Below are 8,231 nucleotides of genomic sequence, written 5' to 3' on the forward strand. Positions count from 1 at the left end.
TCGCTTAAGACCCAAATATGTAATAATGATTGCCGAAACAGCATGTTGTCAAAAATGTAGAAGAAAAATGTAAGAAGCAGGGGATACAATCTTAATGATTAGATTCTGTATTTTTTTCTGGCACTCAAATTGTTATACCGAAAACAAGTAATCTGCTCAGTCAATCCCTGTGGATATCGACTTGGGACAGGAAATGTTCACTTTTTAATTGGCATGTAACTGGAATTTCTTTCCTAACTGTCTGACTTTGAGTCTTTGGGGAGAACAGAGCACTGTCCGTAATTGAGACCAGCAGACTGGGCTGAGCTTTCGTGCGTGGACTGCCAAAGGAGAAAGCTCCTATAAATCCCTTTCATATGGATGTCAGCAAACAGGGCCATTTTCTTGAAGCCCTTCCAAACTAAAAAAATCTTTCGATAGGTCCTCTTATCCTCAAGCGCAGGTGGCTCAAGCACAGAAGTTATTGAAATGATGCTCCCTCGCCCCTCCGCATAAATGGATGTCTTGATCATTTTCGGCACTGAGCGCTCTGTCATTTATGATGGGATAGATAGAGGCATGCAGATCTTAAAGCTTTGCATTATTTATGCTTGATGTTTTTCATGGCCAGATGTTCAAGGTTGTTTGCAGACGACGTTTTGAGAGACGTTCTGCTTTTTTTCTTGCATGCATGTTATTGCATTTTCAGTGGCCTCAAGTTTTCATGCTACTTGGTTTGATATTTTGAATGCAATGCAATGGCATTGTCCAAAAATGTCCTTTTTTGGCCACTTAGCTTTACATTCATCCTTTTGGATAACGCTTTTGCCGTGCCTGTAGTTGTCTGTCTCTTTCCCTGAGTAATCAATGTTAGCCCATCTGCTCATTAAATCATGCCAGAGCCCTGAAGAACAGGAGTCTGAAAGCTGGGTTTGAGTTATGGGGTTTACAGCTTTGATCGCATCGTGTTATGTAACATTCAGGAACATTCTGTCTGCGCAAAATTCTGCAATCCATTCCCAGACGCAGAGGAAGCTGGCTAGCTGCAAATTTGCTCATTAAATGAAACGGTTTCAGAAACGCACATATTGTGCTTTGGTGAAGTGTAATATTGGCAGTGAGTACCACGCTGGGCATTGTGTTTGGCAGCAGAGGGTTACTTTTAGCTTCAATACCAATATATCAATACCTAATATACGTATTTATAGATTTATTTTATATGATGGAAGCTTGTTTTATATGATGTTATATGTATGTTGTTTTATATGATGGAAGCACTGTATAAAAAACAACAAAAGTTTACATCTTACAATTCGATTTTTCCTAAGAATTCTGAGTTTATATCCCGCTACAAAAAAAACATACGAATAAAGGTTAGTATACAAAATATAGGCAAGTTAATATCTACGTATACAAAAAAGTATGAATTGCGAGAAAAAAATCTGTGTATATAAATGTAATATTATCTATATATCGAAAGATCACAGACACAGCATGCTAATGCTGCCTGCGCCATTACGTGCTAATCGCTGTTATTTGGGTCTGACGCTTGAGGTTTCTGAATGGGTTCAAGTGAATGATGCTACAGGTTTCTGTGCCTGTGTGCATTGCATACAATATGTAAGATTTACACTACTGTATGTAGGGGTGTCACGATTTCGATATTAAATCGAAATTGATCGAAATTAATTCAATGGTATCGAAATCGAAATAAAAAATGGTATCGTCGATACTGCCACGCCCCATGTCGCGTCCGTGATGGAAAGTTCAGATCGTTTTACTGACTCTATTGTTCAATCTCGTTCATCAAAATTAACTAAACTTTTTTTCTAGTCATTTCAGGGGCTTTAAATGTTATACTATTAAGTTATGTTACTTGTTTTTGTTATATTTTAAATTTGGCAATGGTGTAGTGTACATTGTGAACAAATTTATATTGCATAATGCATAAATGTGTAGTCTAAAAATTGCATAGCAATCTGCGCTTTACATTTTTTAATTTTTTTTTTAAATCGAGAATCGAATTGAATCGTGACCTTAGAATCGATAACTTAATCGAATCGAGGATTTGGAGAATCGTGACACCCCTAACTGTATGTAAGATTTTTGGAATAAAATATCCAAAAACCACTAGAACAATGTTATATATTTTTGTTGATTTGTGTACTTATATCATCCCAAATGTTTCCAAGAATGACACAGGCCATGTCCGCGCATCACCTATCAATGACATCATACCCGCGTTACCCTCGATTTCCATTTTTATTTTGATGAAACCATGGAAACACCAAAGACGCTTTAATATATTATAGTTTTATTAGACAGGTGAGCAACTGTTTAGATATATTCATAGACAGAAAACTAATCACTGTTATACAGCTCAACGCAGTTAAACTTTTCTTGTTTGTTTAAAACTCGTTTTCTTGATTTACGCGAGTACCATATTTATTTACCAGGCCTAATATCGATCTAGCTCACTGCAGTGTGCGACAAGTGTCTCATATAGCACCCACCGAGAGAACATAACATCTTTCAACACACTCAAATATAACAGCGCTGCGTTACCTCTTGAAAAAGTGGAAGCGACATAATAAAAGCTCCACTGCTCTCGAGTGTGTCGCGCTTGTCTCTTATTAGCAATCACTCCTGTGGCTTCATTCCTGTCTTTAATACATTACCGGTCATTTAATGAATATGATTTCCGGCTGTAGAGGTGAAGAAAACAACTGATTCTGTGAAATCTAGGTTTTGAAAAACAAAAAACCTCTAGTGGTGAAAAATTACGTAGTGTGCCTTTAAAACTAAATCATTTTGTATTACCTCCAACCAAATACCCAGGTGTCAGGCAATAGGTTTTATGGTGCAATTATAATTCCTGCTCAGCACATTGTGGGATTTACATAAGATGGCACTCGTAGGCCAGATGTTTATTTCCCTCCATATAATGGAGCGTGTTGGCAGGATTGTTAGGGCTGCAGAATTGGCGTGCTGAAATACGGGGGGTGGGTGTGTGTTCAGTTTAAGCGCTCTGCACTGTAGGCAATACCTGTGTGGTTCAGATAACGGTCAAGTGCTCTTGTATTTTCTGCTAGCTAGAATTGGTTCTGATCCACGGCACTCTGGAGATAGACGACAGGCAGCTGCTGCACACGGGACTCGAAATGAGGGAACATAGACTGTTCCAGACCAGAAAACAACAGGCGCTTTGCCATGACCTCGTATTGTACACAAACCCCTGCTAAACTAACTACTTTTCTTTAAGGACACACACTCTCATGCAGGCACTGATGTGGACCACTAACAATCACGGTGAGGTAGAATAACCATGAATCTGTTAGTTCCAGCGGTTCAAGTGAAGCATTGGAAACAGATGAAGACCTGTGGCATGTTGCAGGCAGGGGAAATTGATGAGGAAGAATGCTGGCAGGTCAACGTGCTTGTCCTGTTTATGTCACCCTGTGGAAAGTTTAGTTATTTTAAGATGTTCAAAACGTTCTGAAAATAATTGAACCTAGAACGTCTGCAGCTGTCTGTCATGAACTCCATAAGAAGACTCTATAATTTTATAATAGATAACTCTCTTATAATATGTACCATTCAAAAGTTTGTAATGTTGTTATTTTGAACCTTCTATATTCATCCAAAAATGTTTTACTGTTCCCAAAAAAAAGTTCAGCGGCACAACTATTTTCAACATTGATAATAGAAATAAATATATCTTAGGCTCCAAATCAGCATATTAGAATGATTTCTGAAGGACCATGTGACATTGAATACTGAAGTAACGATGCTGAAAATTTGATAATACATTACAATAAATATTTCACAGTATTACTGTATTTTTTCGAATCAAATATATGCAACCTTAAAAAAATAAAATATGTTTTCAAAAACATTAAAAATCTTAATAACCCCAAACCTATGATGAGTGTGTATATACGTATACACTCTCAGAGAAAAAGGTACAAAAGCTGTCACTGGGGCTGTAGCTTTCCAAAAGTACCTAAAGGGTGCATATTGGTACCTAAAATGTACATAATAGCACCTAAAATGTATACATAATAGCACCTAAATGTACATATAGCACCTAAAATGTCCATTAGTACCAAAAATGTCACTATTAGCACCTAAAATGTACATAGTACCACCTAAAATGTCCATATTAGCACCTGAAATGTACATATTAGCTCCTAAAATGTATTAGCTCCTAAATGTCCATATTAGCAACTAAAATGTACATAATAGTACCTAAAATGTACATATTAGCACCTAAATGTCCATATTAGCACCTAAAATATACATATTAGTACCTAAAATGGACAAAAGTTTTCCCTTTTGAAAAGGTACAGCCCTAGTGATGTAGTTTTCTGTAATATACACTGCTGTTTGGGTGCACAAAAGAAAGGAATATCCGGTGTTTGTGTGTGTGTATATTTATATATGTATTCTACCTAAATTCTTTTAGTTGACAAAGAATAAAGAGCTCCTTATATTTCCTGCTGTTAGGTAATCTATTTACGTTCACTTAATCATTGTAATTATCATTTTGATTGAGAGACAGACATGCATTAGCATGAATCATTTGGTCAAATGATGTGTTCAGTGCATTGCGTCGGGGTTCTGCCCTCTCATGTTCTCTTATAAATCTGAATTATTCAAGAAATAAAATGTTACTCAGGGAGACGGAACAGGAACAGACGATTTCTGCTAACAAGACAGCACTATGTAGTGTTCACAGTTCTTTATTACACCCACTCACTCACTAACAGAAGACAGACACTGGAATGATTGTGCCTTCAAGTCTGGCTGATCAGCAATGTTGTAAAACCCCAAGATGCTGAAGACAGGCAATTACTTTAGTTTACAACAGACTCTCTCCTTTTCTCATTTTGGGTTTCTCAGATAAGACAAACTGTATATACTGTAGATATAAATGTAAATATCATCTGTAGTTACTGTATGTTTGCATTCAATCTCTAAGTGAACACTTTTTTTGAATATTTTTAAAGGATGCTGTCATTTACTGAGATATTTATAAACAAAATTTGGGTGTAATTTAATTGGGTGTATATATATATATATAGTGTATTTGAAGAGTTCAGATGCAAAAGCCTCTAAGTGCCATTTGAAATTTTCTTCTAGAATGATCATTTTTATCAAGCTTGTATATTTAAGTTCAGTAATTTCACTTAAATGGCAATGAAGATTACCTATTAATTGTCATTTAAGTGAAATTACTGAACTTAAATTCACAAGCTTGATAAAAATGGTCATTCTAGAACAAATTTCAAATGGCACTTAGAGGCTTTTGCATCTGAACTCTTCATTTATAATTATACGTAGATACTGTGTGTGGAGTACAGTGACTTAAGGAAATTTACTGGCTATAAAATATTTTTTAACAGCCATAAAACGTTTTTATTATTATTATTATTATTATTATTATTTAAACAGGCAATGATCCAATCAAATTACAAACAACAGCACAAATAAATACAATATAGAAAAATTGCACCGTTTCATATACTCACCAACGCCTATGTTTACTTGCATTTGGTGCTTGGCGAGTGGTAATTTTAGGCCATATCTTTGCAAAAGAAGATTGCAAAAAGTATTTAATAAAAGGGTGCCATTAACTGTGGTCAACGTATTTTGGAGGAAAACCTTTATTTCATAATGTGATCCAAAACTTCACTGAAAGGTTTTGAATGAAAGATAAAAAGGATAAACAGTGCATATTTTTTACAGACATTTTTGATCATATTTACCAGGGGTGCCATTAATTCTGACCACAACTCTATATACAAGTGAAATTTGAAAAATTTGAATATTGTGTAAAAGTTCATTTAATTCAGTAATTCAACTTAAAATGTGAAACTAATACATTATACAGACTCATTACATGCAAAGTGAGACATCTGAAACCTTTATTTGTTATAATTTTGATGATTATGGCTTACAGCTATAAAACATTTTCACAACATACTAATTTTGAATTTGGGGTTTTCGTAAGCTGTAAGCCATAATCATCAAAATTATTACAAATAAATGCTTGAAATATCTCACTTTGCATGCAATGAGTCTATATAATATATTAGTTTCATCTTTTAAGTTGAATTACTGAAATAAATGAACTTTTGCATGATATATTCAATTTTTTTGAGTGTCACCTGTATTTATCATTATTTTTTGTTATATTTTAATGGGATTTACTGCAGTGCCATCACTGGAAGTGGAAGTACTTGCATGAACCTGGTAAAAAATTAAAATGCTCAAAAGCTCTTCACTCACAGGGTTGACAGCTCGCTCAAGTGTACTGCCTTGAGGGTTCATTTCCATCCTCAGTCCAAATCCTCCTGCCAGTCACGTCTGCCTCTGGGCTTTGAGTGCGCCTCGGTCTGGCCACTTCATCATACACACACACACACACACACACAGGCTAATCTCTGAGCTCTCCAAATAATATCATCCACATAAGCCAATGACAATCTGCTCACAGCGTGAAGGAACTGCTCTGACAGGGCCAAACAATAAACAGGTACACACAAAAAGCATTAGGAAAGTATATTTTAAATGTCTTATGCCATTTTTTCAAATCTTATTATTCTTAGTGAGTAAAATTAATATAATTCACATAAAACATTCAATTTTTATAGTCAACATTAAACATTGTTCATCTATGTGTTCAGTCTTACAATCTAATGCAATTTTCTTTTATTAAATTAAGCTGTCTTGATGTCAGTGGAAAGGAAAGTCGTTTCAGAGGTAAAAATATTTTGATGACAAACTTTTCACTCTCAAATATTGTGCACTGACATATCATGCATAATGTATTAGGAAAGAAAAGCAGACCAATTTTGATTTAATGTTAACTTTGGCTATTTTAACAGCTCTGGTCTTGTGTGTTGGTAATGTGTCAAATGCTGTCTATGATCTCACATTGTTTCTCATTTTTGCACTTCATTATTCAAAAGGATATTTCGTATTCCATGAACAACAAACACATTCGTCCCAAATGGCTTGGCAGCATGAGATGGAAAGGCACAGACTGTACTTCTGAATCCAGACCCACGCCAGCAGCTGAGAGTTACATGCATTTAGAAGGCCTCTAAAGATCTCTATGCAGTGGGTGCTGAAGGATCGTGGAGTGTGGTGAAATTAATCTAATCAGGTGACTGCAGCTTAAAGGTAAGAATGTATACTTAAAAATTCGAAACAAATAATTTAGTATCCAATGAGTGGTTTCAGGATGATGAAATCTACACTCGATGCTAGTGGTGCTTGGCTGTGCAAAACTCGGTGGGTGGTTGCCATGGCGTTTAGAATGTTTTTGTCTTGTTGCTAGGGTGTTCTGGCCCAAGTCGAAACTCTTTAGTTGTGTTCCAAATGATGTACTCAACCGTGTAGTCTATGAATTTATATGGTGGCTTTTTCATGCAGTATCAGAGTCTGATAGTCTCACCTATAAAGTATGGAAGCTTGTTTTTGCCACAGAATAAAACAATTAAAAAGATAATTGTGACTTTTTACCTCACAATTCCGACTTTTTTTCCCCCTCACAATTGTGGAATATTACGGAGCCCCTAAAGGGACAAAATTTTAAATGGGAGGTAAAGTTTTGCGTGGGAATGCAAATATCTTTGGGAGGGAAAGCAAAAGTTTTGCGAGGGAATGCAAAGTTTCTCGGGGGAACACAAAATTCTTGTGAGGGAACGCAAAATAGTTGAAAAAAAAAAAAAAGTACACCACCATGTCCCTTTAGGGGCTCTGTAGAATAAAAACTCAACTGCAAGAAATAATTAGAATTGTGAGATATAAACTTTCAATTCAGGCTTTTTCTTGCAATTCTGACTTTATATCATAGAATTCTGAATAACTATTGACTATTTTACTCGAGCAAGTTTATATCTCACAATTCTGACTTTATAACTCATAATTGTGACTTTATGTATCACAGAATTCTGACTATATAACGCAAAGTTTATAGTTGATATCACGCAATTCTGAGAAAAAAACTTCAGACTTCGTCACAAATAACTTTTTTATTTTTTATTCAGTGGTGAAAACTTCCATAATGGAGTGTCCAAGTGTCCAGACTTTGTTTTATTTTATTTATTTTTTTCAGTTAATTAGTGCATCATCCAGGTATTTAAACTGGAATTTTCATGCACCAGGTAAAAATTCACAATTTCAGAAAAGTGGTAGATTGATTGTGATTTAAATGAATGATGAAATACATTATCTGCAAGCAA

General features: G+C 35.3%; 1 protein-coding gene across 2 annotated transcripts in view; it reads left to right on the forward strand.

Annotated features, from left to right (window-relative positions):
• Positions 1–8,231, forward strand: part of LOC148970666 (uncharacterized) — a 48,214-nt gene that overhangs the window by 32,816 nt on the left and 7,167 nt on the right. For both annotated transcript variants that reach the window (XM_089124378.1, XM_089124377.1), the window contains exons 5-6: positions 6,707–6,744; positions 6,954–7,167. The gene's annotated coding sequence lies outside the window, so the exon portion shown is untranslated. The remainder of the gene's footprint in view (positions 1–6,706; positions 6,745–6,953; positions 7,168–8,231) is intronic.

This window comes from Pimephales promelas, chromosome 20 (assembly GCF_988280905.1).
Source record: "Pimephales promelas chromosome 20, fPimPro1.hap1.1, whole genome shotgun sequence".
Taxonomy (NCBI): domain Eukaryota; kingdom Metazoa; phylum Chordata; class Actinopteri; order Cypriniformes; family Leuciscidae; genus Pimephales; species Pimephales promelas.